The 12,557-nt window shown below is 42.9% G+C and overlaps 1 protein-coding gene across 1 annotated transcript in view; it reads left to right on the top strand.

Moving 5' to 3' along the window:
- Positions 1-1,345: 1,345 nt before the first annotated feature.
- FRS3 (fibroblast growth factor receptor substrate 3) overlaps positions 1,346-12,557 on the top strand; it is a 29,400-nt gene continuing 18,188 nt past the window's right edge. Inside the window, exon 1 of the mRNA XM_060773061.2 lies at positions 1,346-1,545. The gene's annotated coding sequence lies outside the window, so the exon portion shown is untranslated. The remainder of the gene's footprint in view (positions 1,546-12,557) is intronic.

Below are 12,557 nucleotides of genomic sequence, written 5' to 3'. Positions count from 1 at the left end.
TACAAGAAGGTCCTCCAGTGTGCATGTGGCAGAGTTCAGAATGCATTGCAATAGATGGTCTATGGTTTGCTTTTCTCCACACTCACATGTCCTTGACTCCACATTGTGGCTCCATTTTTTAAGGTTGGCTCTGCATCTTGTGCTGCTAGAGCCCAGTTCATTTAGTGCCTTCCAAGTTGCCCAGTTTTCTGTGTGCCGGTGTGTGTGTGTGTGTCTCATTCGGTATCAGCCATGGCTTGAGGCAGGGTCATAAGCAGAGGGGGGTTTAAAAATTCAACCCCACTCTGAAATGTGTCAGAAATCTGGTTTCCTCATAAAATGGTTAACCAGTTAAAATTCACGAGTAAACCAAATTTGGGGGGGGGGGGTAGGGAGTATGGGGTTGAACCTTTTTAGGGGATTTGAACCCTTAAACCCCTCCCGGCTACAGCAATCAATTGATGTTCCAGGTTTAGCCTGCCAATTTTGGACTCTTGCTTGCTGAGGCAATTGAGTAATTGCCTATATGCAATCCACCTTGAGTCCCTTTTGGTGGTAGAGAAAGCCTGGGTATAAATAGAGCCAATAAATAAATAAATAAATAAATAAATAAATAAAAGAATGGCAGTAAGCCCACTATACATGGCCCAGCAGCATTGCAGTAGGTGGTCTGTGGGTTGCCCTTCTCCACACTGGCATGTCCTGGACTCCACTTTGTAGCCTCATTTCTTAAGGTCGGCTCTGCATCTCGTGGTGCCAGAGCGCGTCTTCCAAGTTACTCAGTCTTCTGTGTGCCTGGGGAAGAGGTGGGGGTTGAGATGGGGGGAGGAGGGGGTCTCTCATTCGGTATCAGCCATGGCTTGAGGCAGGATCGTAGCTAGAGGATGTAAAAAAAAAAAAATCAACCCCACCCTGAAATAAATTGGTTAAAATTCATGACAGGTTTCAGGGTGGAGGTGAGGTTGAACCCTTTTTGGGGGGGTTGAATCCTTAAATCTCCCCCTAGGACCCCCTCCCCTCTGACTACAGCCCTGGATTGAGGTTCCTAGTTTTAGCCTGCCACTTTTGGACTCTTGCTTGCTGAGGCAATGGAATAATTGCCTATATGCAAGCTGCCTTGAGTCCCTTTTGGTGGTAGAGAAAGCCGGGGTATAAATAGAGCAAATAAAATAAATAAAAGAATGGCAGTAAGCCCACTATATATGACACAGCATCATGCCAGATAGTGCCTTTGCTTCCAGGCGTGATCTGCGTGGCGAGGATTTGGTTTCCTGCCACGCAAAGGCAGGAAAGAAAGGGTGAAATGCGCGGAAAGTAAGCCCCCGTCTCCTGGCAATAGGGAAATCTTGATTTGGTGGTGGATTTGGTGGTGGAAGCGGGGCTGATGCAGGGAGCTGTCCTCCTTGCCCGGGTCCTCCTGCCGGCGAGCGACGCTGTGGGCTGCCTCCTTGCTCCCGGGCCGGACTCCGGCAGAAGGAGACGGAGGAGGAGAAGGAGGAGAAGGGACGGCGGGGAGGGAGTCAGCGCCATCCTCCCGCGCCTGCGGACCTCTTTGCCCTGGGACAGGTAGGCGACTCTCTCCCCAAGCCCAGCTCTCAAGGTCCCCCCACAATCCCCTCTTCCTCGCCCCAGGGACCTCGGTTTATCCAGTGCGCACTGGTGCCCCCCCCCCCCAAATCACATCCTCCTATTTCTCCGGCCTCCTGCCTTTCCAGACATCCCCCCCAAACAAAAACAACCCCCAACGCCTCCTCTGCATCCCAGTCCTCCCATTGCTCCAAATGACCCCGTACACAACCCAAAAGCCTCCTCTGCATTCCCTTCTTCCCATTGCGCCCCACCAAAAAATCCCCATCTCCCTTGAGTGCCACTCAACCCACCGCAGCTCCTTTCTCTCCTTCAGAAAGGAAAAGAAGGGAACGAAGAACCTTCATCACACACACAGAGAGAGATAGATCAGCACCTAGAACACACACACACACACACAGATAGGTTGATAGATAGATATGGATGTATGTTTGTACAGATGTGTGTGTATAATTTTTGACCAGCTTTCCTGAAGCTCATTCCCATCTTCAGTCCAGAGTAATAGGATAGCCTCAGGTTATTCCATCTATTTATACCCAGTCCTGAACCTCTCCTCCAGTTAACCTTCCCTCCTAATAAAGCAGGTATGGACAAACTTGCGCCTTCCCTCCAGGTGTTTTGGACTCCAACTCCCACCATTCCTAACAGCTTCAGGCCCCTTCTGTTTCCTCCTCAACCACTTGGGGTGCCTCTGGTGTTGCTCTAAGAAGGTCCTCCATTGTGCATGTGGCAGGACTCAGACTGCATTGTAATAGGTAGTCTGTGGTTTGCTCTTCTCCTCACTCGCATGTCGTGGACTCCACTTTGTGGCCCCATTTCTTAAGGTTGGCTCTGCATCTTGTGGTGCCAGAGTGCAGTCTGTTCAGCACCTTCCAAGTTGCCCAGGCTTCTGTGTGCGGGGTTGGGGGGTGGGGGAGGTCTCTCATTTGGTATCAGCCATGGCTTGAGGCAGGGCCGTAAGCAGAGGGGGGTTTAAAAATGCAACCATGCTTTGAAATGTGTCAAAAACCTGGTTTTCTCATAAATCGGTTAAAATTCATGAGTAAACCAGGGTTCAGGGGGTGGGATTGAACCCTTTCTGTGGAGTTTGAACTCTTAATCCCCCCCCATAACCCTCCCCCCCAGCTACAGCCCTGGATTGATGTTCCCGGTTTTAGCCTGCCACTTTTGGACTCATGCTTACTGAGGCAATTGAATAATTGCCTATATGCAAGCTGCCTTGAGTCCCTTTTGAGGTAGAGAAAGCCAGGGAATAAATAAATAAATAAATAAATAAATAAATAAATAAAAGAATGGTGGTAAGCCCAACATACATGACCCACCATACGCTTAAGCGGCTGGGGGGGGGGGGGGGAGGAAAGGGCCTGAGGCTGTTAGGAATAGTGGAAGTTGGAGTCCAAAGCACCTAGAGGGCCCAACTTTGCCAATGTCTGTGATAGACCCTCTTTTCACTTTTATAAGGCATCACCCCCTCTTCTTCCAAATTCTCCTTTAGCATTCATTTATTCTGCCCTTTAGCGCACGCGCGTATATATATATATATATATATATATATATATATTCCCTGAGCTGTTCTGGACCTGGTAGGAAAGCCTATTTATACCCAGCCTATTTATACCCAGCAAGATGCCAACCCTGACCGTGGCCCCCAGTTAACCTCCTCTCCCATTAGACATCCCCCTTCTCGGCCCTTCGGACTGTGTTTCTCAACCTTCCTAATACCGCAACCGCTTAATACAGTTCCTCATGTCGTGGTGACCCCCAACAATAACATTATTTTCGTTGCTACTTCATAACTGTAATTTTGCTACTATTCTGAATCGTCATGTCAGTATTGGATATGCAGGATGTGTCTTCATTCACTGGACCAAATTTAGCACAAATATACAATACGTCCAAATTTGAATACTGTTGGGTTGGGGGAGGAGGATTGTTTTGTCATTTGGGAATTGTAGTTGCTGGGATTGATAGTTCACCTACCATCAAAGAGCATTCTGAACCCTGCCAACGATGGAATTGAACCAATCTTGGCATACAGAACTCCCATGACCAACAGAAAATACTGGAAGGGTTTGTTGGACATTGACGTTGAGTTTTGGAGTTGTAGTTCACCTGCATCCAGAGAGCAACGTGGACTCAAACAATGATGGATCTGGACCAAACATGTCATGAATACTCAATATGCCCATATGTGAACACTGGTGGAATTTGGGGAAAATGGACTTTGGCATTTGGGAGTTGTAGTTGCTGGGATTTATAGTTCACCTACAATCAAAGAGCATTCTGAACCTCACCAACAATAGAATTGAGCCAAACTTCTTACACAGAACCTCATGACCCACAGAAAAATCTATGTTTTCTGATGGTCTTTGGTGACCCCTCTGATACTCCCCTGGGGTCCCGACCTCCAGGTTGAGAAACACTGACTTAGGACAACATCCCCTCTCTATTCACTCTCCAGGATTCATTCTACCCCTCTATTCTGATTATTTGGCTATTGATTCTGGGAATTTGTCCCTCACCTTTCCCCAGCTCCAGGGGATATGTGTTCTCATGCATTCTCACCTGAAGCCTCACAGGGATTGCCTCTCTAGGTCATCATCTTCATTGCTTTGTTACAGAGATTTTAATGGCATCTCTCCTGTTTTCACCTGTATGTCAGTGTACTAAGTACACACACACTCTCAGCCAATGCCAAATTTCGTGTAAGTACCGATGAATCACTACCTCACCTATTCTCTGGGCCATAATTTTCCATGCCCCTCTTTCCATTTACTGGAGTAAACACATTTTCAGGATGGATCCCCTTTTTCCAGACTAGACACAAAGGATAGTGTCATATTTAAAGACATGATGACCATGTATAAATATGTATAAATATGTGAGGGGAAGTCATAGGGAGGAGGGAGCAAGCTTGTTTTCTGCTGCCTTGGAGACTAGGACACAATGGAACAATGGCTTCAAACTACAGGAAAGGAGGTTCCACCTGAACATGAGAGCTGTTCATCAGTGGAACTCTCTGCCTCGGAGTGTGGTGGAGGCTCCTTCTTTGGAGGCTTTTAAACAGAGGCTGAAAGGCCATGTGTCCGGGGTGCTTTGAATGCAATTTTCCTGCTTCTTGGCAGGGGGTTTGGACTGGATGGTCTCTTCCAAAGAGTATCCTTCCTTTCTCCCTCCCTCCTTTTGATGGTACAAGATCCCTTTGCTTGCTTGCCTGACTGCCTCTTACCTACCTACCTACCTATCTACACAAGGTACTTTTCCCCCTCCTTCTATTCTTCCTTCCTTAGGTGGAATTAGAACCCTTAAAATGTTTTCTTTACTAAAGATATATTAAATCTGCATGATATAGAAACATGTTTTGCATTTTTCTTCATTCCAATTAGCATATTTCTACAGATCGAAAATTGTTTTGTGGATGGTTGCTTGTATTCAGGGGTTTGCTGTAGATTGTACCAATATGCCAGAAGTCTGGAAGAAGTGTGAACAGCAATTTCTAAATTTCTAAAGGGTTAATGCATGCATGGGAAAATTTGGGCCCTCCAGGTGTAGCTGCGTAAGCCTACAATTCCTAGCAGCCTTTGGCCCTCCAGGTGTTTTGGACTTCATCTCCCACCATTCCTAATAACCTCAGGACCCTTCCTTTTCTTTTCCATTTGCGCTTAAGTGGCTGAGGGAAAAAAGGAAAGGGCCTGAAGCTGTTTGGAATTAGTTTAAAACAATCCAAGATTTTTACTGGTTAGAAAACACAATCTGATGTGCTCCATATATTTAATAGCCTTTGGTTTTATATTGTGCAATCCTAATAATAGCATATGGAGCTAACGGTGGCACACTGGGATAAACCACTGAGCTGCGGAACTTGCTGAGTTAAATGTCAGCGGTTCGAATCCAGAGAACGGGGTGAGCTCCCTCTCTTAACCCCAGCTTCTGCCAACTTAGCATTCTGAAAACTTAGCATTCTGAGATCAGTTGGTACTGCTTTGGTGGGAAGGTAACAGCACTCCATGCAGTCATTCCGGCCACATGACCTTTGAGGTGTCTACAGACAACGCCGGCCCTTCAGCTTAGAAATGGAGATGAGCACCACCCCTGAGAGTTGGACAGGACTAGACTTAATGTCAAAGGGAAACCTTTACCTTTACTAAGACCATCTTTAGGTATGAAGATGGCAGCTAGGAATGTGTGCTCTTGTGTTAAAGTCATAATAGAAGCAAGGATGATTAAAACCTGGTGTGTTTCCAGATCCTTGTGACACAAAAAGTGAAAAAACAACAAATAGAATGGTACAATAGTCTCCCCCTGAAGAACAGTGTGGAAAAGGCCTTTTAATTGATTTCTTCAGTGAAAAGGTGCTTTAATGGCAGCAAAATATTTTAGTATATATCTTTATATGTATTTTTCAGGTTTGAGGACACTTGAAATGCAAACATCTGCATTAATCTATCTACAGTGCCCCATATATTTTAGTTGTTTCAGATATTACATGTTTCAGTTAGCACTTTGGTGTTTTCTTTTTTGCGTCTTCAAATGCTTTTTCTCTCCCTTGAGTTTCCAAAACAAGGAAAGGTATCCATATAAACCTGTCGCCTGTTAAGGGCTGAAAAATGCGGTATAAAAATGAAGCAAATAAATAAATAAATAATAAACCTAAATATGCACACAAACATGCAGACACATTCTTATGTTGGTTTGTTATTAAGTTTTGAGCTTATCAGCCGTGTTTTCTCTACCACCCAGGTGATTTCACTTTCATTCTAATATATGAGCAAAAGGCCACCAGGGCTATAGCTGTATAATGGTTATGCTATCAATAATAGATAGTACTTTAAAGTAGGAAAACCAAATGAAATACCGTTCGGTGGAATCAATGCCCAATATATTGCAATAAGAGATGTTCAGGCATTTGAAAATGACTATAAGTATGTGTTCTCCTAATTAGGCATTAAGTTTACCTGAGCCATTTTTGTTGCCAAAAAATCAATTGCAATAGAAAATAGGGTTATTATGTACTGTGGCACTAGTAAATTGCACCTTATCTTTCCAAGACAACTAATCGAATGTGGTTTTCAGTTTTCACACAGCCATATAACCCAGAATATCAAGGTAGATAATCCACAATATCTGCTTTGAACTGGGCTATCTGAATCCACACTGCCATATAATCAAGGACCCGTCCAGACAGTACCTTTATCCCAGGAGCTTCCGCAGCAAACAGGAGGCCTTGTAAACCCGGAAGTAATCAAAACAAAAGGCAAAAAATGTGAGATTTCCAGGTGTGGGAATATAATGGTTTTTAGCCGAATATCCGGATCTTCTCATGTCTGTATGTCCCTGCAATCGGAAAACATTGTATTTTTTATCTGAGTTTGTTCCCAGATTTTAGATGCTTGTTTCTGATTGGTCAGTTCCCAAAAAGAAGGTGACAGTTGAGTAGAAGGCAAAATCTTTGTTTGTGTGCCAGAAACTTCATGAAACATGTGTAGGGCACATTTTCTCTGTCCAGGACAAAGTTGTGGCCCCTTAGTCAATGTTGTACACGTACATCTTTTCACAAGAAGAGCAATCAGGAACAACCATATTTAACCCAGGAACACCGCCCTGTTCTTCTATGCCACTAGTACACTACTAAACCTATCTGGACAGATGGCCAGTCAGCCTGTAAAAAGTGGCAATCATTACAAAGTTCTGTTCTTAGCTTGAAAGTGTGTGTTCTTGTTCCATTGTGTAGTGCTGACTTGGACAAAAATAGTCCTACCCCAATAAACTTTGTTTGTGTGGCAGATACTTTATGAAACATGAGGAGGGCACAGATTCTCTGGATTGCACATAAAACGGAATTTTGCAGATAATCATATCCATATATCCGCACACCTGAACCTCCAGAGTTTTTTTACTACCTACTACAGGATGAAGGAGGGACATTGAAGTGCTAGAGAGGAATGAAAACACTGAGAGCCAAGCTCATGCAGGCGGCTAATAGGGAAAGCCATGTATAACCCAGAAACAGAATCCTGTTGTTGGATGCCACAAGTACACAACCAAATCTGTCTAGACAGATGACCAGGCTGTAAAAATAATAAATAATGACAAAGTTTTGTTCCTGGTGTAAAAGTGTGTGTTCCTGTGTATGTACTGCTGACTTCGGCAGTACTGGTCATACCCTATGGGGTTTGTTTATGTGGGAGATAGTTCATAAAATGTCTGGAGGGCAAAAGGACAGAATTTTTGTGGTTATCCGTATATCCGAATCTCCACATATCCACATATCCACATCCCATGTGGTTTTTTAAAAAAACCTGCTGGTTTCCAGTGGAAGTTCAGTGGCAGCCATCTTGGGAGCCTCTAAATCTTGGAAAAAAGCATCAAGTCTGGACATCGGAGGCAGCAATCCTGGGACCAACAGGTCTGTATGTGGACCTCTCCTGAAATCCCGGGATATTTTGCCCCTTACTAAAACCTGTGATTAAGTGTTGTCTGCAACTGCCCCAAGTTCAATATGCATTTTATACAGCTGTGTGGAAGTGACCAGTGTCTGCATTTTGTGTTCCTGTAAATTCAGAGATGAGTGAACCATCTTGAAAACTAGCAATCTCCAAGTTACAAACAAGATAGGTTGTATACGTTTGTTCTTAAGTTGAATGTAAGTCAGAACAGGTACATTTTTAGTGTAACTCCAGCCACACACGCACACATGCTTTGGGTAACATAGTGAAGAGTTAACACCCCTGAGGTGTTCATTTTGCTTTCTATGTCCCTTTTCAGAAGATTTCACCTCACTTTCTGTTCCTGTGATAATTGGATTTTGAAAAATTTGACTTGTTGTGGGAACAAGGATTGGTGATAAAGCATCAATTGTGACACCTCCCCCCACCCCCCACCCCCCACACACAAATTATAACTCTTTCAGGGGTGACTTTCCTTTCCCGGGGTAGATTTCTCTCACTTCCTGTTGTCCCACTCTTCACTATGACTCATTTGTAACTAGGGACTCAGGGACTGCCTTTATAGCCTTCAGTTCTGTTTTGCTTGCTGGCCATGTAATTATTTGGAATCTTATTGGCCTAGCATTAGTGGACTCTATTTTTGGTTTCTGCATTTTGAATTAGTGAAGAGCATTAATTGGGGGGAGGGGGGAACCAATAGTAACCTAAAATCACCAGATCCTGTCTGATCTTGGAAGTTAAGAATAATCATTCTGGTTAATACTTGCAATGAATACCAGGGCCCATTGACTCTACTTCAGAGGAACTTGCAAATCTATTTCTGAGTAATTATTTTGCCTGATTTCTTTTTTTTTTTTGGGGGGGGGGGCAGGGGCAACTTGAGAAACTGCAAGTTGCTTCTGATGTGAGAGAATTGGCCATCTGCAAGGATGTTGCCCAGGAGTTGCCCAGATGTGTTGATGTTGTACCATGGTTGTGGGAGGCTTCTCTCATGTCCCTACATGGGGAGCTGGAGCTGACAGAGGGAGCTCATCTGTGCTCTCCCTGAATTTGAACCTTTGACCTGTCAGTCTTCAGTCCTGCTGGCACAAGGGTTTAACCCATTGTGCCACTGGGGCTCCTGGTGAAACCCTGTGAATTTCATGAGTTTACTACAAGCTGGCAGATGACTTGGGACTTCATCAGATGAAGCTGGGGGAAGTGGGAGAAATCATCTTTTTTGTGTGTAGAATCATGTTCTTTGTGCGTAGAATCATCTTCTTTGTGCAGGATTCAGTATTTCAAGAATATGGAGAATGTACTTATCCCCTCCCACCTCAGCCATCTGCTTAGAGGAGACACGAGGCATCATTTTTAAGACACCACGTCTATGAGCTATTTTCCCTTTCGATCCTCTTACTCTAGAGAAGACCCAGGGCACAGTTCTTAAGACAGACACCACTTGTGGGATACTTTGATTTCATTCTCAGTCCTGTTACTCTAGAGGAGACCCAGGGCAATATTCTAGCTTCCTATGGTAGGTTAAAAAAAGTTTAAAAGCTAGTGCAATTTTGAGAGTCTAGATTACAAGGAAGGAGAAAATGCAGTGAAAGCAAAGTTGTGATATCTTACAATTGTGCTTTTCCTTAGGATTACAATAATTAAAAATAATTACTGTTCCAGGCTCATGCAGAAGAATTTTGTAAAAGAAGTGGAGTAAATTAGACCATCCATAGTAACACCAATTCTGAAGCAATTTCAATATGAGCAAATCTGACAGATCCCATCCCATGTGTTTTAAACCCTGTACAGTTCCGGCCCAGTTTACTTGTCTGAATGTATCTCCCTCTATGAGTTTACAATCATCTGGGGAGGCCCTGCTCTCAATCCCGCAACCCTCACAAGCACAATTGGGGAGATGAGAGACAGGGCCTTCTCAGTGGTGGCCCCTTGTCTGTGGAATGCTCTCCCTAGTGAAATCAGGGTGATTCCTTCTCTCCTTCAGGAAGAAACTTAAGTCTTGGTTTTGGGACCAAGACTTAAGTTTTGGCTTAGCAACAACTGTAATGACTCTTGAGAATTGTCAATTAAGAGATCTTGGACTGGAACTCTGGACTATGATTTGGATTTGCGGACTCAAACTTGGTTGTGTTAATATTTCAGGGCCAATATTTTGAATGTACTTTTATTACTTTTTAATGTATTTTATTGTTGTTGACCTGTTTATGTTAATTGTTGTGCTTTAACTTGTTTCTTTGTCGACATGTAATGATTGCTCTAAATTAATAAATAACTAAATTATTTTCTCTCATTTCTGTGATGATCAGGACCTCTGAAGATGATTTCTACCTGGCTTCAGTTTTCCACCATTCCTCCACACATTTGACACAGTTCACTGACGAAACACCATGGATGACAGCTGGAAAGCTGTCTGCATCATATGATGGGCTTTGTAATACTTCGTCTATGAACTGTTTTAAAAGTGTGTGGGAAGAGGGGTTGTCTTGCATGTGATAAAGTCCTTGGACTTACGTGTGTACATATGCACATTCTGTAGGGAGCAAAGCGAGGATATAATACAGTTAGGTGTTAAAGATATACAGGGTTAGTCAAAATGAATAGGCCAATATATATGTATAATATATATATTATTGGCCTATTCATTTTGACTAACCCTGTATTTGATGTCTTTAGTAAAGGAGAGCACTGTTTGTAACATCTCTTGGAAACTTCAGTAGATAGAGGGAACAGCTGTTGCTGAGCATAGAAGGTGCGAGGGATTGAAAGGATTTTAGCAGCCATTAGAAATTGAGATAAACATCATCAAGAGGAACAGTTTTAGCCTCACTCCCTTATATCAAGTACTATGTTAATTCCTATTTTATGAAGAGGATTTGTTTGCATATTTGAAATGGACTGCCAGATTGCCGTTCAGAGAATCTTTCAAAATGACAGCAGTTGAGCCTCCCTCTGCAAATGGAAAATATTTCTTTTTGATCTGTAGCAGTGAGAGGTTAGTTTTATCCTTGAAACACATGGTTTAAAACTTTTGTGCAAATTTGATTGCATTAGCTATTTTATGGTTAAACATTTCACCATATGGCTATTTTGCCCACTTTTGGACCTCTTGTTCTTGGCCACAGCAGGTTTTGAGGAATTCACTGCACATTTCAAAATAAAACCAATTTAGAACAGATGCATAAAAAACCTGTCATTGAAAAGTAATACTTGATTTTGAAGTCATTTCACATTTGGTTCAGCATCTGCTCCATATGATTGTAATCTCTGTGCATTAATAAGGTCTTTCTGCTATGACTTCTTAGCTAGGAAAGCTTTTGAAGATCCCCATGTAATCATCACAGTTTTCAATGGGTTAAACCATTGTCCTGGCAGGACTGAAGACCGACAGGTCGCAGGGTCAAATTCAGGGAGAGTGCAGATGAGCTCCCTCTGTCAGCTCCAGCTCCCCATGCAGGGACATGAGAGAAGCCTCCCACCAGGATGGTAAAACATCAACACATCCGGGTGTCCCCTGGGCAATGTCCTTGCAGACAGCCAATTCTCTCCCACCAGAAGTGACTTGCAGTGTCTCAAGTTGCTCCGAACAGAAAAAAAAATCCTTATGGTTCTTTTCAGTCCTACTGTTTCAAACATATTTCATATTACACAAAAGGTGCATCTACACTGCAGAATACACTACACTGTAGTTTGACACCGTTTCAATTGCCATGGTTCAATATTATGGAATCATGGGAGTTGTTGTTTTAAAATGTCTTTCATTTTCTCTGAAAAGAGTGCTGGTGTATCACCAAACGACAACTTCCATGGTTCCGTAGCACTGAGTTTGAAGTTTGAAGTTGATTTGCAGATCATAGTTATGGGAACAAAGATTTTGTACAATGTAGCATAGCAAAGATACAATGCTGTGGAGGGAGTGCTCTTTTCTGATTTGCAATCAGCATTTTGCATGTAGCAAGTGTTAATTTTGCACCAGACAGAGGTACTTGAAGGCAATTATCAAATGCAACTTAAGTGCATAGGGAGCTCTTAAAGTTAGTTACGTAGTTAATTAGTTACGTAGATGGTATAATCCATAAACATAATTGTTATGAATAAGTTTTGTAATTCTATCTTTTGCTTGAGGATGCTGCCTCAAGAAAGTTTGCTTGGCTGTATGTTACTGCTAGGTATTCCTCTCCTGTTGCAAAGTAGACCGCTTTCTGGCCCTTAATATAAGGTTATAAAACATGTTGGAATTTTGAGTAATAATATTTTTTTTTGGTTTATTTTCAATTACAGTACAACCTCACCCCCATCCGTGGACTCAATATCAACAGTTTTACTTACAAAAAAAATTCTCTCCACCTTGAAGTGTTTTTTTTTTTTTGTGAGGGGGCTATCTCAGTCCTCCAGTGGTATTTTATATCAAATTATGCCCCAAGTATAGTCAAGATACAGGTTTTGCAATTATCCCCAGTTTTAGGTATCAATGGGGAGTGGGGAGGTTGGAACATATCCCCCAAGCATACAGGGCTTGTACTGTGTTGTTGAACAGAAGTGAGTGGA

This window comes from Anolis sagrei, chromosome 4, assembly GCF_037176765.1.
Source record: "Anolis sagrei isolate rAnoSag1 chromosome 4, rAnoSag1.mat, whole genome shotgun sequence".
In the NCBI taxonomy this organism is placed as follows: domain Eukaryota; kingdom Metazoa; phylum Chordata; class Lepidosauria; order Squamata; family Dactyloidae; genus Anolis; species Anolis sagrei.
This window is presented reverse-complemented; position numbering and strand designations above follow the sequence as displayed.